The sequence below is a fragment of the Ovis canadensis genome, chromosome 3, assembly GCF_042477335.2.
Source record: "Ovis canadensis isolate MfBH-ARS-UI-01 breed Bighorn chromosome 3, ARS-UI_OviCan_v2, whole genome shotgun sequence".
Taxonomy (NCBI): domain Eukaryota; kingdom Metazoa; phylum Chordata; class Mammalia; order Artiodactyla; family Bovidae; genus Ovis; species Ovis canadensis.
The window spans coordinates 113,199,749-113,225,016 of record NC_091247.1 but is presented as its reverse complement, the minus strand read 5'-3'; the positions used below and the strand labels follow the sequence as shown (position 1 = coordinate 113,225,016).

The window sequence follows — 25,268 nt, the reverse complement described above, 5'->3', positions numbered from 1 at the left end:
GTGCTTTACAGTCTATGGGTTTGACACGCAGCCACCATTATGATATCATGCGGAGTGTTTTCACTGCCCTAAAAATCCTGTCTGCTCTGTCTAGTCATCCCCCCATCCCCCAACAACTACAGATCTTCTTACTGTCTTCATAAGGTTTGCATTTTCCAGAATGTCAGAGTTAGAATCACAGGTATGTAGCCTTTTCAGATTGACTTCTTTTCACTAAGTATTACAGAACATAGCTTTTTGAGTTTTTTTTCTCTAGTGTCTTTTACTCACTTATGAAATTTATTCATGTGTTGCATGTAGCAATGGTAAATTCCTTCTCAGTGCAATATAGTGTCTCATTATATGGTTATACTACGGTTCATCTACTGGACTATTGACAAACACTTGGTTTTTCCAGTGGTCATGTATGGATGTGAGAGTTGGACTCTGAAGAAAGCTGAGTGCCGAAGAATTGATGCTTTAAACTGTGGTGCTGGAGAAGACACTTGTGAGTCCCTTGGACTGCAAGGAGATCCAACAGTCAATCCTAAAGGAGACCAGTCTTGAGTGTTCATTGGAAGGACTGACGCTGAAGCTGAAACTCCAATACTTTGGCTACCTCATGCGAAGAGTTGACTCATTGGAAAAGACCCTGATGCTGGGAGGGATTGGGGGCAGGAGGAGAAGGGGATGACAGAGGATGAAATGGCTGGATGGCATCACCAACTCGATGCACATGAGTTTGAGTGAACTCTGGGAGTTGGTGATGGACAGGGAGGCCTGGCGTGCTGTGGTTCATGGGGTCGTAAAGAGTCGGACATGACTGAGCGACTGAACTGAACTGAACTGAACTGGGCTCTTTTTAGCCTGTGGCTATTATGAATGATGTTGCTATAAAAATTCTTGAATATGCCTTTAGTTGAACAGATATGCAAGTGCATATCTGTTCAGTATATATCTAGGAGTGGAATATCTGGGTCTTGGTATATATGTATGTTCAGCTTTAATAAACCCTGCCAAATTGTTTCCTAAATTGGCTATCTTGATTCATACTCCTCCAGTAGTGTATGAGAATTCCAGTTGTTTCATATCCAATTGTTTCCATTTGTTACTGCCAAAATTGGTATTATTTTGCTTTAAATCTTAGTCATTTTGGCTAAATGTATATATGATGGTATTTCATTGTGGTTTTAATTATCACTTCCTTCATGTTTAAGAGAGTTGAGTATCTTTTCCTGTGACTCCTGACCATCAAGATACTCTTTTTTTGTGAGGTACCAGAAAAATATCTTTTTTGATGACATTCAAAGTAAAATTAAAACTCAGTTGTTGTTACAAGTGAGACTATGCACTGATGTGTAGGGAAAAAAGCTAATCATTTCCTTACTCCTCTTCTAATAGTATCATTCTTCTGAGGCCTCAAAGTCATTCTCTGAGATAGCTGATGGTGTAACACTTAGGAGCATCTATTTGGGAGCTATTCTGCCTTAGCCCTGGCTTTGCTGTTTGTGAACTTAGTAACCCAGAGCAACTCTGTGCCTCAGTTACCTAATCTGTGAAATAATCTGGACCTAATAAAAGTATCTGCTTTATGGAATTTCTGTGAGAAATCATTGAGCTAATATGTGTAAAGTACTTAGAACAATATCTGACATGTTACAAGTACTATATATTTGCTATCATTATTATTATCACATAGAATCCCTTTTATGGTTTTACAAATGAAAACTCTTACCTGTCCAGATGTATTAAGAGTTGAGGAATGTTAGCTTATTGGTATTTATGATTATCTTGAAAGAAATCTCTTTAAAGTTACTGTTTAGAGATAGTAAGCTTATGTTCTACTGGTCCCTTTGCTTTATTAGCATTAATTCTTAATAGAAGCTTTGAAAAGATGGAGCCTCAGAGCTCTGTCAATAATAAGAGAAGAGATACAGTTTTTTGGGTGGATCACTTACTTAAAAACCTCATGAACTCAGAACATGCCTCCAAATAGAGAACTAAACAAACACAGAACAAAATAAAAACAAATGAACAAAGAAAAAATTACCAACAGCAAATAAAATCTTTTTAACAATCAGAATCAGAAGCCTACAAAGCCAGTGAATGTTTATATACTTTTCTCAAAGGGAAAGGTACCAGTCAGAAAGAAAAGATTCTTTATTTGGACAATCTTGGTTTTTGTTTGTTGGTTTGGCTTGGTTTTGAAATTCACAGTAGCAAATTACCTAGGGGAAGAAGACTCTATGAGGCTGGCCATGATATGGAAAAGCAGATTTAAGAGCTAAAATTACATCATCATCATCAATCACATTGATCTTTGTTCATTTAATGTAATAGTTCTAGATATTCCAAAAGCTTTCAACCAATTTGGAACCAAATTTTCCCCTTAAGTTAGTGAAGAGCTTTATATGTTCTAAAGGATGGTACAAAATCAACAGGAAAGTTTAAGAATCGAGGAATACGCTAAAGTTCTATCTCTTCTACTTCTCTCTAGTCTCTGTGAACAATTCTAGCCTTGAACTTGCACCTGCACTACAGATGTTTGTTTCTAACAGGTTTATATTTGAACTTCTCCATGTGGTTAATTGGTCAGTCACCTAAAACAACGTATTGACTCCTTGTTTTCTCTCTTTTTCCCAACTAGCTTTTCCCGTTGTATTTTCTTATCTTTGGCTTTCCTAAGCTAACATTGGCACTAAGTGGCAGAGCTGGGGTCTGAACCTGGTCCACCAGACTTCAGAGCGTGTGGGATCAGCCCTGTGCAGCTACACCGGGCACTAGAATCCAAGTTCCAGCTTCTGTTCTTGGCTGTCCCAGCTTGAGTCTCTGGTTCAGTCCTGACCCCCTGGATTAGGTTTGTGTGCTGTGTAGGGGCTTCCCAGGTCACAGAGGGGTAAAAGATCTGCCTGCCAATGCAAGACATGCAGGAGACTCGGGTTCAATCCTGAGTCAGGAAGGTCCCCTGGAGGAGGAAATGGCAACCCACTGCAGTATTTTTGCCTGGAAAATTCCATGGACAGAGCAGGCTGGCAGGCTACAGTCCTTGGGTTGCAGAGTCCCTCTAAACCCTTCACACAGTCTATATTCCAGTCACACCAGGGTGGCTTTTATTCTCCTAAGATGTCCTGAAGTTTTGCCCTCTAGATTGACACAAGATATATCTCCAGTGCACTTTCTGGTCAAGGGAAGGGATTTGGAGGAAACTTGTCCTATGATTTCCTATGCCTAGGCTTTGCAGTAGTCATGAAGACCAAAGAACGCGCAAGTCAAGTGCTGGGCACAGGCCCTGTGCAGAGGAAGCTGCCACCACCCCCTCCTAGCCACGCCAGCCCAGCGGTATCCTCCCCATCTGTCATTCCCAAGTGTTCCTCCTCTTCCTGCTTCTACTCCCAGCCCTGCTGTACACGCTCCACATGGTGGCAAAATGGAACTTTGCAAACCAGAAATAGAGAATTCCCTGGGACAGCCTGAAGTTCCCCAGCGCATTCCAGTTTGCTTGTAGGTTAAATCCAAACCCCTTAGCCTGGCTGAAAGGCCCCGGGTGGCCTCCCCCTCCTGACTCACCTCATTCATGCACTTAGCTTATGCCTGTCATGGGGCGGCTCCCCCTAGACCCCAAGCACTCCCCTACACAGATCTCTTCCGTGTGTTCAGGCCCGTGACACTCAACTACACCTCACCCTCCCTTCCGAGGGTTGCTCCTCTTCATTTTGAAGCATCACTTCAGATAAGCCTTCTTGACCTTCCGATCTAGAATAGGTCCTTTCCTGTTTCTGCTTGTTCTTTTCCCACCTCCTTCTACTCCCCTCCTTCCAGAACCACGGGCGCCACTGGCCACCTCCCGCCACAATTCTTTTCACTGAAGAATAGTTGGTGGTCATGTCTTCATTTATTTTCCTGTCCTCCTTTCCTGAATGCCATGGGGGCAGGGGGCTGCTAAATCTCCAGCTTTTTGCATTTCTTTTCCATGGGGATGGTCTTGATCCCTGTCTCCTGCACAATGTCACGAACCTCCGTCCATAGTTCATCAGGCACTCTGTCTATCAGATCTAGGCCCTGAAATCTATTTCCCACTTCCACTGTATAATGGTAAGGGATTTGATTTAGGTCATACCTGATGGTCTAATGGTTTCCCCTACTTTCTTCAATTGACTGAATTTGGCATACATTCTACTAGTTTGCTATTGAATAGTATGTGAGCCTGCATAGACACATCCCCTTCTCTCTAAATTGAAGGCTTTCTCCCATTAAATGAAACAATCTTTACTGTTCTTACCTCAGCTATATGGAGAATGAGAATGCAATGTTTATAAAATGTATTCTGAGATCCTTTGAAGTGCCTACCATATACTTAATCAACTCCTGTCATTTTTGCAATGCTTTAAAGCATTTAACACTCATGACAAAGTAGTAAAAACAGAAATGTAACTCTCCAAAAAGCCAGAATGCTGCAAGGTTTGAATTGAATTAAATTACCCAAGAGTTTGATTTAAACATTCCTTTTCTTTAAACCAAAATAATCCTGTACACTGGCTTGCATTTGAAAGATGAGAGACAAAAATTTCTCCATGTGACAGTGGCACTTTTCAGTTATGCTTTGGGAATAATTGCCTAGTCTTCATTTCAATCTGAGGCTGATACACCAACTCTAAAGAGAAACTATTCAATTTCAGATTAAACTCTTTCCATTCAGTTTAAGCAAGATTCCAGTAGAGGGAGCAAAGTCAACAATTAGAGAAGAGAGACAAAACTCAGATATTCATTCAACAGGGAAAAGACCAAGGACTGAATTAACCTGAGAAATACATAAGATCTAATTTTACCTACCAATAACTTGGCTTACTTTCTAAAGTATTGCTGTCATAAAAGCAATTGTCTGCCTTTCCTTAACAGCTGCTACAGAACATTCGTTAATATGCTTCCAAGCTTCTCAAGAGCCAATAAGTCACTGATGAACTTTTAAAAACAACCAAAGTTGTAATCATTCATTGTTATTGGTTAATAAGTTGCAAAGCTTGAGAAAATGTAAAAATAAGTGTAACAGAGTCTTTTAGATCAAGTCTGACTACATATATAATCAGAAATTCCAAATGTTAGTGTAAGCCCTATCAAATGTACAATTATGAACTGAAAAAATGGAAGAGAAAAGAATGGGGAAATCCTACAAAGGTAAAATCCATGCTTGTATCTTTACATCTTGTGAAGGGAACTGAGCCAGATGCGGGAACACAATGAGGGCATACTGGTGATGAAGCCGGAAGAGCAACGCGTAAGAAAGCGGACCAACTGCGAGGGAGCGCGTTCACAAACCTGACTGCAAGCGGGACGGAAGTAGATGCTGACGCTCGTGGAGACTTGCCGTCAGCGGTCACACTGCCAGTGTCGGCTGCCCTGGAGTCGGGGCATCCACAGCCTACATGCCTGTGCAGGGCAGGCTTACTTACAGGTCCCTGGCAGTTCATCGTCATGACAGGAGGCCGTTATTAAAAAGGAAAATCCCCAGCACCACTTGTGGAATCAATGATCAGTAACGCAAGAAGGATTTTATGAATTAATACAATAGTGTGTAGTTTTAAAGGTGTGCTCACGAATATGAAACTTTTTATTCTTTCACTTTAAATTATAATTACATTTAAATATTATTTTAAATCAAAATGATAACACACACATATATGTTTATGCCTGCATACACACATACACACACACACACACACACACACACACAAAACAACTACAAGCCTTATAAAGAAAAAACCAAATACAAACACAAAACCTAAGCCCGCAGGCCCCTATTGCCCTTTCTGTTCCTGAGTCCCAGTTCTCAGAAGCAACCATTTGCACCTCAGAGTCTCAAGTCTCTCAAGATCACTCTCTTTAAAGTGCAATTTTCCAGTCTTCTGCCAGAGTCACTCCTTGAGGCAGGAGTTTGCATGGTGAGGTTGCAGTTGTCTGACTGTCTAAGCTAAGACGCTGAACAGCTTATTATTAAAAATTTCAGTGAATCTCCCTATTTTCAATAACTTTTGACCTTAAAGGGAACCCTCTTCCAGGGACTTGCCTGCTGGTCCAGTGGTTAAAAACCCACCTGCCCATGCAGGGGACACAGGCTCACTCCCTCGCCCAGGAAGACGGCCCCTGCTGCGGAGCGAATAAGGGCGAGCTGCACCTGCCGAGCCCACACGCTGCAACTGCGGAAGCCGCGCGTCTGAGCCCGGGCTCTGCAACCAGAGAAGCGGCACTTTGAAGAGCCCCTGCACCACAAGCCGGCAACAGCTCTGGCTCACAGCAACAAAGAGCCAGCGCAGCCAAAAACACGCACAAAACAAGAACCTTTTCTAGGAGTTTACACAAGAATTGACTTGCTTCTTGACTTAGTCCATGCCATTTCTCTGCTAATTCACTTCACACATTTGTTAACACATCCTTCCCATTATGATTTTCTCTCCTGTTCTCTTTATTTTTGTAGGTTTATGCATTTTAAATTGCTTTTCTGCCACTTGAAATAAACATGGATTTAATCTCTTTGTGTTTTTGATTTTTTTTTCCCTTAAGCTGAAGCCACATACCAATTATTCAAACATCACTTTTTTCAGGTATAATATTTCACTCTTATAATCCATAACAGCCTGATTTTAAAAATAGTCATGATATATTCTTTTCATGACGTTTCTCCTAGTCATCCGGAGGAACTTTGGTCCCCTAATTTTCTTTATGGATTTTCTTCCCAAATCATTCTAGAAGTCCCAGCCTTGGCTGGGATGACTCATCTGCACGCCAGGAACTAGTTCTTTTGACCATAGTGTGGCATCTACTGTTCACCCCTTCTGCCCTGGCTTGCCATGGTGATATGTGAAAATGCTATCAATGATCACTCAACTGTGCCCCAGATGCTCAACCCAAGTATTTTCCACTTGAGACTAAGAAGTATCTAGGGCTCTATTGGTATCACTGGCCCATGCCACCACCACTGGCAGTGCCACTGCTCTTGACCCAAACTTTTGCAGGTGGGCACAATTCCTTTTACGTTCATCCGTCAAGGGTCTTGGGTCCTCCCTGTGAATAAGCTCTTCCTCAGTTATGCCTGAATCCCAGAGTAGAGACAACTTGGGTGCAAGTTAAGTAACTTACCCAGAGCGATCTTACTTACAAGTCTGTATGCCTCCAAAACACAAGTCTTTTATTTCTACATGTCCATAAAGCTGTCAACACATTTTCAGTTAGTTGGGAGGGCTTCTTGAGGAAGATGAGATTTCAGTAGCTTTTTTTTAGTGTCAAAAGAAAGATAGTAAGGTAAGGTGGGCATTCAGAGGGAATGGCTGGAGTTCCAACAGGTGGGTTTGTGTATCTCCATCGTGTAGGATCTGATTTGGGTGGCTGGACAGTGTTCTATTTTTCTCTCATTAATAAGTGAGCCCCATCTGACCATCTACTCAAAGAGAACAACCTTCCTACACAGAGAAATCTTATGTTTTAATTGTTGACATATTGGTGATTTTTCTATCCTATTAGCTCTTCCAAGCTAACTCTCAAGGTCCCAACGTAGGAGTAAAATGACCAAGGAGGAGGTGAGATATACAGAATAAAAGCTTTTGTTTTAAAGTAAAATTAAAATGTTAAAAGCTTCATAGGCCTATGAATCTAACATAAACCTCCCCATAAAATCTCTCCCAGACCTTAGCTGGTTGGGAATTTATCTCTTCTTTCACCAAACTCTCTAAGAACTTTCTTGTTACTTATATTAAACAGTTGCTGCTGCTGCTGCTGCTGCTAAGTCGCTTCAGTTGTGTCTGACTCTGTGCGACCCCATAGAGGGCAGCCCACCAGGCTCCCCTGGCCCTGGGATTCTCCAGGCAAGAACACTGGAGTGGGTTGCCATTTCCTTCTCCAATGCATGAAAGTGAAAAGTGAAAGTGAAGTCGTTTAGTCGTGTCTGACTCTTAGCGACCCCATGGACTGTAGCCCACTAGGCTCCTCCATCCATGGGATTTTCCAGGCCAATGACATTAAACAGTTAATCATGTTTTTATTATCACAGTTCTCAGAGGCATCCAATGTTTAAACTGAGTCTGAGAGAGATGTGTTGGCTGAGATGAAGGGAGGGGTGAAGAACTTTCTAGGCGAGGATGGCATGCACAAAAGCATCTGGGCATAAGAGAGCAGGCTGCTCTCCAGAAACTACAAACAGGCTGGCGTAGTTGAGTGGAGTGCTTGCAATGCAACATGACCCAACACAAGACCTATGAAGCTTCAAGGGCCAGGACCAGATCAAGCTGGCCTCATCTGTCATGTTGAGAGGCTCAGAGTATCCTGGAGGCTCTGAGAGCCACTGCAGGATTTTAAGCAGAGAAATGACATCATCTTTGGATTTAGTAATTCTCTTGGGTGGTATTTCTTTTTCCTTTATTTAAAGACTTTTAAAGGCAGTGATGCTTTGTTTTTGGAGATCGTGTAGTATATTTTAGTTTATTTTCACTATTTTTTGATAGCACACATTACTATGTTATTTTTTGGTGCATATTCCATATTAATTTCAAATTAAACACACTGACAAGCTTCATTAGAACAGTTCTTCACACGTTCTTGCTTTTGTGGCCAAGCAATCTTCCTAGATGTATTTTTTAAAAAGCCTTACATGTCTCCTAGCTTTAGACAGGCTGTAAGAATCTTCCTGAACTTACGTGCAATTCCAATTAGTCATAGATTAAAACATTAATGTAGACAGATTAAAGCAGAAGCCCTTATGCTTTATTTCCTAATATCATTTGTCTTTGCTTTGAAAATCACACCAATGGAATCTTCTGCATCTGTACACCCCAAATGCAATTTAATCTCCCTTGGCCAACATTAAAGCTTTAAAGTAACTCTATGCTATGATGTATTTTCCTCGTTTTCCAAAGTCAAGCCTTATATAATTCACTTTTTATCAGCCTCATTCTTTAGATGCCCAGTTGCCACATTGTTTCTAGTTTTAACATCATCTAAAAGGAAACCTGAAAGTTTAAAGTTAAGTAAATTGATTTTTCCACACACTGTCATGCGGAACTGAACATAGGCAAGACATAATCTAGAGTGCATTAACCTATGTTGCTTTGTAGTATTTTTTTTTGCTTTGTAGTATTTTTATTAATCCACTAAAAATATTAATATTAATTAAAAATTAATTAATTATAAATTAAAATTAATTAATTTCTATTAATTCCAAAAGATCTTGGAAGTAAACCACTCATTTACAATCCTTAAATGAAAAATGAGCAATTTCTCTCCAGTTTGGATCCATTTTAGAATACATATTCTATTTAGATATGGGTTTCCCACATAAATTGGATCTCATCCTTTAAATTGCCTTTCTAAAATGTTGAAATTTCAGATATAAATCTTAAATTTATAAAAATTCTATAAAGCATTCTTAAGAAGAATTAAATTTTTTCTTGATATTTATGGTTGCTATCATAACGGCAGTCCTTGGGCTGGAATATCTTTTGACTATTGAGTGATGTCTGTAGGATTCCTTCTCTGTACACCAAATGATAGAAGATAGATTTGCTTTATTTGCTGGATCTAATAGTTTTTTTAAAGTTTGTGTGTGGGGGTGGGGGTTGCATTTTAAAGTCTTCATTGAATTTGTTACAATATTGTTTCTGTTTTATGTTTTCGCTTTTTAGCCCTGAGGCATGTGGGAATTTGGCTCACCAACCAGGGTTTGAACCTGCATTGGAAGGAAAAGTCTTATGCAGTGGTCTGCCAGGGAAGTCCCTGGGGGTCTAATTTGGGAGTTTACTTGCTGATATTGATTGGACTATCAGTTGATAAATCTTGCAGTTACCATTGAAAAACAAAAGACGTCTTGGTGTTTAGCTTTTCTGTAATTGCCATTTATATTTAACATGCATTCAGAAGCTAAATGATCGAGCTTATCAAGTTTATATGTAAAAACAACAAATAAGATATGAAAGAGAGCCAAAGCCTCCTTTTTAAAAGAGGCTTTAGTGCATGGGATTTGTACAGTCATATTTGACACTCAAGAGTCACATTACGTTTCTTAGCTCTGTTATAAGTGGCTGAAGTTGGGCCTTATTCATCAGGTTGGTACGACACTGACTCTTGGAGATGAACACAAAGTGCATCACTTCAGGGTCTGAAGTTACATGACTATTTTATAATTACTTTGTTTCACACAATAACACCAGTAATTTTAAAAACTGAGTAATTATACTTTGAAAGTCAAGGGTGACTTCCATTATCATCCCCGATTTACTCTTCTTTTTAAATCAAGTCTTAAAAACAGTTTAAAATGAATTTTAAATGTTTCTTAAAATAAAAAACAGTGTAAATTAGAGGAAAACTTGCTGACTTTTCAGTCTCTTTCTAAAAACTCAGCTTGTCACATTAATTCACTCAAAGTTCATTCATATATCAATCAACAAATTGATAATGAACATTTTTTAAAAGTATTGAATAAATGTTTATTTATCAATACTTTAGCATAATTTCTCCCTAAGTCATAATTCATTCACTCATACATTCATTTATTGACTCAACCAACATTTATTGAGAACCTTTTATATACCAGGACCATGAAAAGTGTGGGAATGCTTTAAGACATCAGTTCAGTTCAGTTCACTCAGTCGTGTCTGACTCTGCGATCCCATGAATCGCAGCATGCCAGGCCTCCCTGTCCATCACCAGCTTCAGTTCACTCATATTCACATCCATCGAGTCTGTGATGCCATCCAGCCATCCCATCCTCTGTCATCCCCTTCTCCTCCTGCCCCCAATCCCTCCCAGCATCAGAGTCTTTTCCAGTGAGTCAACTCTTCGCATGAGGTGGCCAAAGTACTGGAGTTTCACCTCTAGCATCATTCCTTCCAAAGAAATCCCAGGGCTGATCTCCTTCAGAATGGACTGGTTGGATCGCCTTGCAGTCCAAGAGACTCTCAAGAGTCTTCTCCAACACCACAGTTCAAAAGCATCAATTCTTTGGTGCTCAGGTTTCTTCACAGTCCAACTCTCACATCCATACGTGACCACAGGAAAAACCATAGCCTTGACTAGACGGACCTTAGTTGGCAAAGTAATGTCTCTGCTTTTGAATATGCTATTTAGGTTGGTCATAACTTTTCTTCCAAGGAGTAAGCGTCTTTTCATTTCATGGCTGCAGTCACCATCTGCAGTAATTTTGGAGCCCCCCAAAATAAAGTCTGACACTGTTTCTACTGTTTCCCCATCTATTTCCAATGAAGTGATGGGACCAGATGCCATGATCTTCGTTTTCTGAATGTTGAGCTTTAAGCCAACTTTTTTGCTCTCCTCTTCCACTCTCATCAAGAGGATTTTTAGTTCCTCTTCACTTTCTGCCATAAGGGTGGTGTCATCTGCATATCTGAGGTTATTGATATTTCTCCCAGCAATCTTGATTCCAGCTTGTGCTTCTTCCAGTTCAGAGTTTCTCATGATGTACTCTGCATAGAAGTTAAATAAGCAGGGTGACAATATACAGCCTTGAGGTACTCCTTTTCCTATTTGGAACCAGTCTGTTGTTCCATGTACAGTTCTAACTGTTGCTTCCTGACCTGCATATAGGTTTCTCAAGAGGCAGGTCAGGTGGTCTGGTATTCCCATCTCTTTCAGAATTTTCCACAGTTTATTGTGATCCACACAGTCAAAGGCTTTGGCATAGTCAAAACACTGACATAGACACTGTTAAAATCTTTCTGGCTAGATTGTTAATCTCTTTGAAAGCAGAGATTTAGTGAGAAAACGAAAATGTGATTATGTTCAGGTATGAATTATTTATTATATAGTATATTTCATCTGAAGTCTCGACCAATGGATTCACTGAATACTGAACAAGAGAGGGAATTTGACCTGAAGTCATAAAGTTTGCACCCAGATGTTCCAACTGAATTCTGATGTCCACTTAGGATTAGTTTTGCATCATCCTTTTTGATCATAGGATGTACTTCATACACATGCATGCTGCGGTATGCATATGCCATGTGTAACACATTTTTTGCTACTGACTACGATGATTGAAATCAGATGCTATAAGCACTGGGTTAGCCAGTATTCTTAATAGTGTCATAATGCCGGTGTTGAGAGACAAGCGTCTCGCCTGTGTGGTACAGACCCCCCAGGCCTACCTTTCTCAGGTTATATTTGTTTAGCAGCATTCTTGAGACAAAAGCTCTGCCTATTTCCATTTCAAAAGAATATTTCGTATTGTAAAATCTCAGACAAGACAGGAAGGCTTATTGTGGCAGTTTGATGGGGGAGATGTGTTTAAAAAAGGAGAGCATTGTGGAACCTGTCATATCCATTCAGGCAGTTCTGTCTGTAGACAATTACCCTACTTGTGATGTATATATATGTGGGCACACTTGTATATGGGAGAGCCTGGTGACCTGGGGGTCAGATGCCTTCCACTCTACTCCTTACAAGCAAGTTACCCTCAGCCATAAAAAAGAACGAAATAATGTCACTGCAGCAATATGGAAGCACCTAGAGACGGTCATACTGAGTGAAGTAAGTCAGACAGAGAAAGATAAATATCATACGGAATCACTTATATATGGAATCTAAAAAAGGGGTACAAATGAACTTGTCTACAAAATGGAAATAGACTTGTAGCTGTAGAAAACAAAGGCTATAGCCCACCAGGCTCCTCTGTCCATGGGATTTTCCAGGCAAGAGTACTGGAGTGGGTTGCCATTCCCTTCTCCAGGGGATCTTCCCAACCCAGGGATCGAACCCAGGTCTCCCGCATTGCAGGCAGACGCTTTACCATCTGAGCCACCAGGGAAGTAATCCACAGTATAGGGGTTATCAAATGGCAACTTCCTAACCACTCAGAAAAAATCTAAATAAAAATAATTCAGTGAAATGCCAGCAGCAAAGACGTTTTGTTGGGTTTCATCTATGAACTCTTGAAAGGCAGTAATTGCACCTGTCTGGGCCCCTACCCATGGCACCATATCCAGCACACTGTTAGAACTCAATAGAATGAGATAATTTTTTATCCAGCACTGCACCTGGGAAGGCTGGCAGGCTGCCACCAACTAGATGGCCAGTGTACTCGAGTGATGCCTGTGCCTTTATGTAGAAGTAGGAAGTCATGCATTACAGCACCTAGACAGACTGCTCTGAGGATTATCAGGTGAATAGAATCATTTTTTTGTTTGTATTTTTTAATGAAGACAAAATATACTGGTATAATCCTTTATGAATCAAGGGGACAGAATTGAAGGAGCAAAGAGGATTATAAATTTATGTTACTTCTGTATCATCAACTCTGAAAGGGCTTAACATTCCTTCATTTCATTCTAGCAATGTTTTTCTTTTATTAAATGGAGTTTTTAAAATTGCAGGTGTTCTTACTAAGCTTGCAGTAATTCTTCTTGCTGCTAAAATCTTAGGTGGTGTGGAATTGAGGGTATCATGCAGAGAAAAATCATTTTGTGTTGACACCTTTAAACAGGAAGACAATGAAGAAATGGAAAGTAAATGTAGCAGATTAAGCTTTTAAATCATTTGTTTGGTTTGGGGGATAAAAATGAAGTAATACAAAGGATGTTCTGCATCTATGCTTTTTCATGATGATACTATTTTTGCATTTGGGTTACCTGCCAAAAAAAAAAAAAAAGTAGATTCTACATGTGAGTAACAGTTTCCTCTGTCTGCCCTGGCCTCTTATGGGTTGTTATCTAAGAAAGATCTGGGAAATTATAAGGAACTGAAAAGTTAAAAGGCTTTCTTGGTTATCTAAGGTCTGGTTGTCATTTTCAGATTTTCCAAATTTAAGCTGTAACTAAGGTTCTTTGGGGAGCTATTATTTAGTGAAGCTGGCAATATTTCCTCCTTGGAAATACAGAGAATACAACTAATTTTAACATTGCAGTGAATCTTGAGTGATAATGAGAGTTACCAAAATAGTTATTTGAGGCAGGGTCTGAATACTTGGAGGATGAGGAAAGCATAAAGAAAAATAATGTAGACCAGATTTTTTTTTTTAGCAAAAATAGTCACCATTTATGATGTGCCAGACTGCCCCTATGTTATCTTATTTACTCCTGATATTAAACCAGGGAGCTTTGCTGTTTCTGTTCCATAAGTAAATGAATAAAAATAGTTAAATAATTTTCTAAAGTCACAAGCCTAATAAATAGTGGAGAGAGAAATTGAAAATAGGTCTGTCTGATTCCAAAGCCTATGCCTTCCCCAGGACTTCAAGAAGATTTTTCAGATATGAATTTTGTCTTAATGATATCAGCTGTGATGACAATCTTCAGTTGCTTTCAGAAGGCTGAAGTTTCAGTTAACAAAAAAATTACTGTAAAAGGTGGTAAAGGTAACTATATTTGAGAGAGGATAGTTCAAGATTTCACTGGTGTGGCAGTGCCTTTTGGAATGAATTTGCCTGAAGAAGTGGTGGCACAATAAATACCAGGGGACTCAGTACAGAAGATACTGTACATTTCCCATTTGCCATCAGTTTCAACATCTGCATCAGGAATGGCTGGTTGTCATCTCAATTGTGGCTCTGATTATCATGATATTTCCTGGGGTAATCAAAGTGGTTGTGTTTGTTTGACAGTTAATGGTGCTCTTTCTTAAGCAGAGTGTTATCTGCAAGTGAGGTCAGTATAATAAGTAACATCAAAAAATACTTGGGATGAAGATAGAAATCAAAGCTGATATTTTCCACTGGACCTGAAAAAATAGAATAATTGACACCAGTTTGGCAGGTTACGTGAAAATGATGTGCACATAAATTTTAGCTGCCATACTTGTGCCTATAAACTATTCTGTTCACGTCATTTTCATGACAATACTGTAAGTTCTAGAGATCAACCTCAAGTGAAATCCCTAATTAGGTGTACTTTGCATGCTAAGTTGCTTCAGTTGTATCTGACTCTTTGCAACCCTATGGACTCTAGCCTGCCAGGCTCCCCTGTCCACGAGATTTCCTGGGCAAGAATACAGGAGCGGGTTGCCATCAGTCCTCTAGGGGATCTTCCTGACCCAGGGATCGAACCTGCATCTCTTTCATCATCTGCATTGGCAGAAGGGTTCTTTAACACTTGCACCACCTGGGAAGCCCCAGGTGTACTTTAACCTCATAAAAATCCAATGAAGTATTTTGTTCAAACGTGTATAGCACCACTGCATCCAACGATCTCACAGAGTCTTATCTGAATTCTTATTAATTCTCACTGTATTTCTTTAAAATTGAGATAAATACTTTTTAAAATATTATATAAACCAAGGAACATCATGTAATAGTAATGTGTGATAAGCAGATTATTTTTCACCAGGTGTTATTCATTTTTAAAAATGATAATCAAATATTGTTCATGCTTTAGCCTTCATTTATTTTGTTTCTCTGTTTGCTCGCCAGAAGCTGTGCTGTAAATGATGAACTGATAAGTGAGGCAGTACCCAAGACAGGTACACGCAATTTGAGCAAGACCACCGGTGCACATGGAAAAAGAATTGTCTGTTTTAAATAGTAACAGTTGTAAAGTTGTCAATCTAAGGCTTTTATTTGAACTGATTGCGCTAGATAAAAAATAACAAGCTGCGACAGACAGAAAGGCATGATTTCAGTATTCACTAAAGAATGTCTCTACTCAAAGCTCTGCGGCAAAAAGTGTCTTGTTTGGGGCACAATTGCAGAGTTGAAATAACAGTGCATGAATACCCTGGAGAAATGACTATGTACCCAAGGTGAATGCTGAAGCCTCCTGTCTTGAATGAGCCTTTTAATCAAGGCATTATGTAGGCTCTGAAAAAGTTTTCAGTGCTCCTACCTAAAGATTAATGGGGAAAACTGAAACTGAGTTGGCCTATTTGCAGAAACAATTTTAAAGATTTACTGATGGTTGACAAATGCCTTTTAAGCCTTCAAAGTCAGCCATATGCTTTTGGAAAGGATTTAAAGGAAATCCTCCCATTATAGGAGGATCTCTTTGGTAGGCTCTGGTTTTTAGGTGTGTGGATGTGTTGAGTTTTCTCTTTCCTGCCTTTTTCCCCTACATCTTTGCTGAATTGCTACAATATATGGCCCAGAAAAAGAAGACAGTAAGCCTTCTGCTAACATATTCCTATGTCAGTAAGTACCTATATTTCTTTTGTCAGTGAGAATTAGACAAACTTTACTAGGGAATTGTGCAGATAGCGTATCTTTCTCAGTTACCTTTTTATTAATATAGGGCTGTGCATAGCACCCTAGTAGTGAAGGTTTAATGCAACATTGTCCGTGTACACAATTAAAGGTTTTGAAAGATGTTTAGATATTGTTTTTGTATTTATGTTAATGCATAGATTGTTTTAGACTTCTGAAATGTCACAGACACATACATGTTATCAGACTTTCATGAATAGGCTTATCATTGTTTTTCCATATTCATTCTTCTATGCATCTTGCCATTGTATTCAGCCTGAAGAGTTACACATTTCCAAAAAGATTATATTCAAAATGTTTCCCTAACAGGGTAAAAATTTGCATACAGTTTTAAAATACTGCCCAGTCACAGTGTGGATGAGAAGTGGCCCTGCGGTGCACTTGGTTGCCCTTCTTGTGGTCACCGCAGTGAGATCTGAGGGCGGCCGCACAGTCCTCCCATCTTGCTCACGGATCCCCAGCGATGCGGGTGAGCCGCTCCGTGCTGGCCGCCACCTGGCGGGCTCCGTGGCCCTGTCCTGCCCCGGGCACCCAAGGGTTAGAGGCAGCATTCTCTGGCCTTGTCTGCCCATTTGCCCGGGTCGCTGACAGTGATCTGACAGAAAGCGACACTGACACAAAGAAATCGAAAGGGACAGGAGACGCGATGAGATCAAAGCAGAGAAACTGAGAAAACCCAGTGAAGCGGAAGCTGAAAGGCTAAACATGGGAAGGCTCCCCTCAGTGGGCACAGCCGCCTCCCCAGCCCGGTAAGAATCGCTGCCAGCTAACTGCCTCAGTAATAGTCAAAGGCCCAGGGCCCTGAAGAACACTACCGCACAGTTCCACTCATCTCACACGCTAGTAAAGTCATGCTCAAAATTCTCCAAGCCAGGCTTCAGCAATACGTAAACCATGACATTTCAGATGTTCAAGCTGGTTTTAGAAAAGGCAGAGACACCAGAGATCAAATTGCCAACATCTATTGGATCGTCAAAAAAGCAAGAGAGTTCCAGAAAAACATCTATTTCTGCTTTACTGACTATGCCAAAGCCTTTGACTGTGTGGATCACAATGAACTGTGGAAAATTCTGAAAGAGATGGGAATACCAGACCACCTGACCTGCCTCTTGAGAAACCTATATGCAGGTCAGCAAGCAACAGTTAGAACCGGACATGGAACAACAGACTGGTTCCAAATAGGAAAAGGAGTATGTCAAGGCTGCATATTGTCACCCTGCTTATTTAACTTCTATGCAGAGTACATCATGAAAAATGCTGGGCTGGAGGAAGCACAAGCTGGAATCAAGATTGCTGGGAGAAATATCAATAATGTCACATATGCAGATGATACCATCCTTATGGCAGAAAGTGAAGAAGAACTAAAGAGCCTCTTGATGAAAGTGAAAGAGGAGAGTGAAAAAGATGGCTTAAAGCTCAACATTCAGAAAACTAAGATCAGGGCATCCAGTCCCATCACTTCATGGGAAATAGATAGGGAAACAGTGTCAGACTTTATTTTTGGGGGCTCCAAAATCACTGCAGATGGTGACTGCAGCCATGAAATTAAAAGAAGCTTACTCCATGAAAGAAAAGTTATGACCAACCTAGACAGCATTTTAAAAAACAGAGACATTACTTTGTCAACAAAAGTCCGTTTAGTCAAGGCTATGGTTTTTCCAGTGGTCATGTATGGATGTGAGAGCTGGACTATAAAGAAAGCTGAGTGCCAAATAATTGATGCTTTTGAACTGTGGTGTTGGAGAAGACTCTTGAGAGTCCCTTGGACTCTCCAAGGAGATAAGCTGAAACTCCTGTACTTTTACTTTATACTGTGAATTACAGAGATTGCTTGTTTTCTCATATTCAGTTAATCAGTTTATATTACCTGAAAAGGGGTTCTGAGGTAAGTTCCTAATCGAGGAACTGAGAAACATACTTTTGCTGTTATCTGGCAGAAGGCTTACCCAGTGGACCAGGAGAATATAAATGTAGGAAGAGAGGAAGTTTATGCCGCTAATTGGAAGTTGAAGCTAGTCTGGCAGTATTTTGAGGCTCTTGTAATTGTCTGGGGAATCCTAGGGGACAGAGTTTTGTTTAAAAGACAGAGAAAAACCAAAGAGTATAAACATTATTTGGGACGTTAGAAATGTATATATATAGGCTTCCCAGCTAACTCGGCTGGTAAACAATCCGCCTGCAATGCAGGAGACTGTGGTTTGATCCCTGGGTCAGGAAGTTCCCTTGGAGAAAGGATAGGTTGGTTACCCACTCCAGTATTCTTGGGCTTCCCTGGTGGCTCAGATGGTAAAAAATCTGCCTGCCAGTGCAGGAGAGGAGGGTTAAATCCCTGGATCAAGAAGATCCCCTGGAGAAGGGAATGGCTATGCGCTCCAGTATTCTTGCCTGGAGAATTCCATGGACAGAGGAGCCTGGCGATCTACAGCCCATTGGGTTGCAGAGAGTCAGACAAGACTGAATGAGTAACATACAATACAACTGTAACTGTCTGAGGAATCCTAGGAGACAGAGTTTTGTTTAAAAGACAGAGAAAAGCCAAAGAGCATAAACATTATTTGGGACAGTAGAAATGTGTGTGTGTATATATATATATACATACACACACACACACACACACACATATATATGGGCTTCCTGAGTAGCTCAGCTGGTAAAGAATTGGAGACCCCGCATATATATATATATAAAGTAAAAGTCGCTCAGTCGTGTCTGACTCTTTGCAACCCCATGGACTTAGTCCACGGAGTTCTCCAGGCCAGAGTGCTGGAGTGGGTAACCTTTCCCTTCTCCAGGAGATCTTCCCAACTCAGGGATTGAACCAGGGTCTCTTGCATTACAGGTGGATTCTTTACCAACTGAGCTATGAGGAAAGCATATAAGTGATACATATATGTGATTGAGACAGGAAAGGAACTGGCTGAAAAGTTCAAGGAGTCTATGCAAGAGAAGAGAAAGAAAATAAAGAAGGAAGAGAAGGAGAATTAAAGTCTAAAATAATTTCCAAGATCCTATTGAGGGCTGGCTATTCTCAGAGGAGCACTGCCTCACTGTGGTAAGTCAACTCGGATTACTTTGCTGAGAAATATGGCAGCCTGACCTATTCCCTCCCTCTTCTAGACAAAATCTTTCTTGACCAGTTGTAGCGATATTAAGGTGTGCAGCTCAGATGGCCCCCTCCGGACTGAGTTGCTCCTCCAGACAGCTAGAGCTCCCGCTGAGTCACCCTGCTGAGCAATTAAAGTGATCCTCCTTGCCCAAGGTCACAGTCTAGGGGTGAGGAAGGGTTGGAAGGAAGAAACCTACATCTAATAACTGATTGGTGTGAGGTATGAAGGCACACTTCTGAAGGGCCTCCTACCCCAGTGTCAGAGCTCCTGGAGGCTTGGCTAAGGGCTCGCTTACAGCCTCATCTGAGCTCAGCTTCTTCCTCTGCCCAGTCCTGCCTGCACCACTTCCCTTTTTCCCTACAGGGATGGTCCTGAGGGCATGCCCCAGGAAACTTTCTGTACTCAGGTCTCCAGCTCTGAGCCTGCTTGCCAGCAAGTCTTTTCTTTTCTGACTTACACTCTTGTTCTGAACATAAAAACTGTATGCCAATTTTTAATGCTCAGAGAATTTCAAATTAAATATCACTACTAGAATAAATAAAAACAATTATGATATTGAATGTACTTAAACAACAGACATATCCTCAAGCTGCCTGGCCTGTTGAAATTCACTTTAATGTGGGCTTAGGGTGGTTTCTTGCTTGTCTACTTGAGGGCTATAATTGCAACTTATGGAATATAATTCTGATTTTTCTTAATTTGGTTGTTCATTTTTTCATCTCTTTCATTCCATCTTCTGCATCAGTCTGGAGCCCTACTTCTCCTCTATTTATGTTAACCCCTCTGGATAGTCATCATCTTCCTAACGCATTTATTAAGTATACTGGATGGTACATATTTCTGAATATGTCAGATGCCCCTAGCTAGACTGTAAACTTTGAATACTTCACTTGCAGTTCAAAGTTTATTCTGTATATTGCTTCTGGTTCTGTAATAACCACTCTGTGTGGGAATATATAGATTCACTCCTCCATTTCTCCCATCTTCTTTTCTTCCTCTCAGTCAACAAGGCCTATTGATACTCCCTGTGTGGTGGGCACTGTGTTAGGCTCACAGGATATTACACAATTCCTGTCTTTCTAGAAGCTGACATTGAGATATATTTGTCATGAAGCCAGACATTAATCATAATGCAAATAATATTTAATTACAGTTGTAACTGTGAAGCAAAATAAAATATAAAACCATGATAATAATCTTTTTTAAACTAGTATTTAAACTCACTATATAATGATATATTCTGGCAGAGGCATCTGTATCATTTTAGCCAAAGATTTACACTTCAGAGAGCCATCAAGTCACCTCCAATACAGTGCTTTGCTTTTACCTATGGCAACAACGGCATGCAAACACTTTTGGCTTGAAAGCCAGACAAGGTCAAAAACTTTTATATGGTCACAGTGTATTGGAGATTACACACACACATACACACAGACGCACACGCATGCACACATACATATGTATTACAGACACAAAATATAATCCATATAGGCTAAAATGTATTGGAATAACCTACAGAGAAATAATAAGAAATGCAACACAGTTATCCTTTCAAGTTGAGTAATCAAGTAACTTGTGTTACTGTTTCTTTCAGTACTCTTTGAAAGAGCTTTGAATTAGAGATTCGAAGAGAGAGACTTAAAAATCATCACTGTCATCGTCATAACTGACAGTCATTGATCATTCTCCATAAGTTAGTGCTATCCTGAGTACTTTGTCGACTCCATCTAGTCTGTTTTCTTCTAGAGTGATTATTATCATTGCATACAGATGTAGAAACAGGTTTTGAGAGAGAAAGTAATTTGCTCAAAGTCACATATTTAAGTGATAAAGCTAAGATCCTAAGCTTAGTTTTTTTCTCTATTTTTTTAGCTGAAGTATAGTTGATTTACAATGTTGTATATATATATATATATAATATATTCTTTTCAGATCTTTTTCCTTTATAGGTTGCCGTAAGATATTGAATATGGCTCCCTGTGGTATACAGTAGATCCTTGTTATTTATCTATTTTATATACAGTAGTGTGTATATGTTAATCCCAAACTACTAATTTATCCCTAACCTAAATGTTTTGGGGCTTCCCTGGTGGGTTAGACAGTAAAGAATCTGCCTGCAATGAGGGAGACCTGGGTTCAATTCCTGGGTCGGGAAGATCCCCTGGAGAAGGGAATGGCTACACACTCTAGTATTCTTGCCTGGAAAATCCCATGGACAGAGGAGCCTGGCAGGCTTCAGTCCATGGGGTGGACTAACACTTTCACTTAAATGTTTCTGATGCTGAAGTCTGGGTAAAGCTCTTGACTAAGGCTAAGAGAATATGAAGTCAGAACTACGCGAGGTTGTTGCCTAGTGTTCTGTAGCCATGCACTGCACAGTTCCTGGAGGTGTGTGGTCCAGAGATCCTGATAGCATGAGGTCCTGTTCAAAAAGATGCCCAGGTTCATTTTTCAGATCTACTAAACCACAGTTGCGGGGTGGCACCAGAAATGTGGACTTTAAAAAAAAAATCCATGAGTGATTCTAATTTTTGCCCCAGTTATGAACTATTGAACTAGAGTATAAATGCATTCAAATATTTATGGAGTTTTATCTGCTCTATTATTCAGTGGCTTAATTAAGTATGCTACTGCCATAACTCTGTGACCAGATTTTTAATAAAATATCACCACAGTTGCTGTCTTTTTAAGCACAGTTTTGCTTCTTTGCTCATTTTATACTAAGTTGTAAATGCATTATCCTAGTCCATGACATTGAAGATTAAAAATTCAAGCCCCTTACAGCATACTGGCCTCCACATACAACCTCAGCTACATTGGCTTAAGTTTGCCCTGAAGAGTGGTCGACAGATGAGAGGTTTAAAGTTGTCTGGGACATTTTAGTGATGTGTTTTGAAGTCTTGGATAAAGATGTTGGGTTTGAGGCACTGGGCAATGTTAAGGCAATGGTGTGTAAGGAGTGGCACAGACAAAGCTGGCAAGAGGAAGACAGAATTGGCCCAAGCGCAAAGGTGAGACAACGGGGCAGGGGAAATTGTGAAGAGAAAACTGCTGTGGTCCAAGCAGGACTTAACACGAATGCAGTCATGTGCTGTGCTGTGCTTAGTCGCTTCAGTCATGTCCGACTCTTTGCAACCCCTGGACTGTAGCCCTCCAGGCTCCTCTGTCCATGGAATTCTCCAGGCAAGAATACTAGAGTGGATTGCCATGCCCTCCTCCAGGGGATCTTCCCAACCCAGGAATTGAACCCAGGTCTCCTGCCTTGCAGATTCTTTACTCTCTGAGGCACCAGGGAAGCCCATGATAGGAGTGGATAGCCTATCCCTTCTCCAGGGGGCCTTTCCGACCCAGGAATTGAACTGAACTGGGTCTCCTGCATTGCAGGCAGATTCTTTACTAGCTGAGCTATGAGGGAAGACAATGTATTAAAAATGCATCATAAAAGAGAATGACTGGCATCCGTCATGTGGGACAATTATTCCCGGCCACGGAATTGGAGTCAGTGCTTGCAAAGGGCCTGGAAGAAGGGTTTTCACAGTGGAGATGAAGAAACAGCCGATCCAACCAGAAAGACTGGTGGGAGCAGAGGTATGGAGGTAGGCAAACAAGGAGCAAGCAGCAAACAACGGGGTCTGGTCCAACCCGCCTGAAGACAAGGAACAACGGAAAAGTATGGAAAAATAAAGCCACACCCATTAAAGGCAAAATCAGAGAGTGTAGAACTAAGAGGAGCCTCACATTAATCTAATCTTTCAGTTTGCTAATGACACTGGAGACAAAAAGATATTAAATGATATTAAAAAGATATTAAATGAGGGCCAGAAGGAGGCCAGTCTGAGTCCAGGGGACCATCTGCCTCTGCTTGGTCCTGAAGCATTCCTGCAGGTTCCTGCTGTTGGAGCCCACGTGGGCCTGACCGAGCTGCCTGTGGAGATGTCGTGTGCAAGGTGATGGAATCGGAGCTTTCCAGTCTCTGGATGTTGCTGGAGCTTTCTGAACAGGGAAGTTTAGGACGACAAATTTGGCAGTAGCTCATGTATGAGATGAGAGGAAAGTAAGGAGAACAATTAGGAAGCTGTCTGTGTGTGGGCCAGACAGAGATAATAGGCTTTATTAGCCCCATTTTACAGATAAGGAAACTGAGCTTTGGACTGTGGCCAAGCCCAGGCCTGGCAGATTCCAAAATGCATGCATTTGGAGGTTGGAACTGTGGAGAACTTACCCTGCTGGGGGATGGCTGACAGACTCCACTCCAGCAGAGCAGATAGGAAGATTGAAGGCTGAGGAAAGATGAGCTGGATTTGGCAGGAGGAGGCCTGTGGTGGTGTCTCAGAAGGTGATTTCAGTTGAACGGTGGGGGTGACAGGCTGATTTCAAAAGGAATGAAACAGTGAATGGGCAGTAATGAAATGGTGGCGGTGAATAAAGCCTCCTCATTCAAGAATTCTGCCAGTAAGAGGAAGCAGAAAGAAGCGAGAACAGTTTGAGGAAACAGCAGAACAAAGGGAGGAACCCCTCATTCCACCCATAGAAAAGATATATTATAAAACATGTATAGGGGCCAGGTACTGTGCTAGGCGGTGGGGAACATGATGATAAATAGACCGAATAGGGAGAAATAGAGGATACCCTCATCATAACTACCTTAAAGTGGAAATCCTCTTATCAGATAATGTACCCGGTTACCAAATTTAATATAGTATGGAAGAAAACCAACCTTTTTGATTTCAAACTTCCAGAAGAAAATGACCTGATATTGTCTCTATCTTTGTGTTCTTCCAAAGCACATTGCATGGCGCACTCTCAAAAATGTCTGCTCGATAAACAACCCATGCATGGGTCCCAGGAGATAAGACGGAAATCCAAGATGGGGGTAGCTTTGGAAGAGAGGCAGGACATGTCCCTTCTGAGACCTGAAGGAGAGGGAGGTGGAGTGGGGGGGGGGCGGGGGGGGACTCATAGGTCAGCAGAAGTCTGGAGGTCTAGATAAAGCTAAACTGTGGATCGCAGCTGCAGCGCTCATGGCCACAAAAGGTGTCTGAGTTGTGATTATGGCCCCCAGATGAGAACTGATAAGGAGTAGTTCCTGGGGGCAGATCTGTCATCCTGCTTTCAGCAGAGACAACAATGGACTCAGAAGTGGGTGGGGTTAAGTTTCAAGACACAGCAGAGTTGAGAGCATCGTTGAGAAACCATACATCCATTTATTCTTATTTTGGAGAGTGGGAAAAAATGTGGAGAAGCAAGAAAATCATCCCTCTTTAACAACTGGAAACGGAAGCAGAGTCTCAGGCAGATTGGCATGGAAGCCACCGTGTAAGGGAGGAGAAAGGTGTGGAGCCGGATGACTCCTGAGAAAAGAAGCTGATATGGAGAAAGCGCCCCCTCCCCTGCCTCCCCCCATTTGATTCCACTTCTACATTTCCACAGGTTTGTGGACCTTCAATGCCTGTGAATTGAACATGGTTGGGCATTAATTTGCAAGTCAAGCATTCCGTGCTGTACATGAAGTTAACCCAGGCTGATATTTGCACTAAAATGGACATTGGATGGATTCTCTCTTATTTGTTGTTCAGTCGCTCAATCATGTCCGACTCTTTGTGACCCCAGGAATACAGCACACCAGACTTCCCTGTTCTTCACTATCTCCTGGAGTTTGCTCAAACTCACGTCCATTGCATTGATGATGCCATCCAACCATCTCATCCTGTGTTGTCCCCTTCTTCTCCTGCCCTCAAGCTTTCTCAGCATCAGGGATTTTTTTCAGTGAGTTGGCTCTTTGCATTAGGTGGCCAAAGGATTAGAGCATCAGCTTCAGCATCAGTCCTTCCAATGAACATTCAGGGTTGATGTCCTTTAGGACTAACTGGTTTGATCTCCTTGCTGTCCAAGGGACTCTCAACAGTCTGCTCCAACATCATAGTTGGAAAGCATCAATTCTTCAGTGCTCAACCTTTCTTATGGTCCAACTCTCACAATTACACATGACTACTGGAAAA

The 25,268-nt window shown here is 41.1% G+C and overlaps 1 protein-coding gene across 2 annotated transcripts in view; it reads right to left on the bottom strand.

Moving 5' to 3' along the window:
- LGR5 (leucine rich repeat containing G protein-coupled receptor 5) overlaps positions 1-25,268 on the bottom strand; it is a 133,055-nt gene that overhangs the window by 84,705 nt on the left and 23,082 nt on the right. The gene's annotated exons all lie outside the window — the stretch shown is intronic.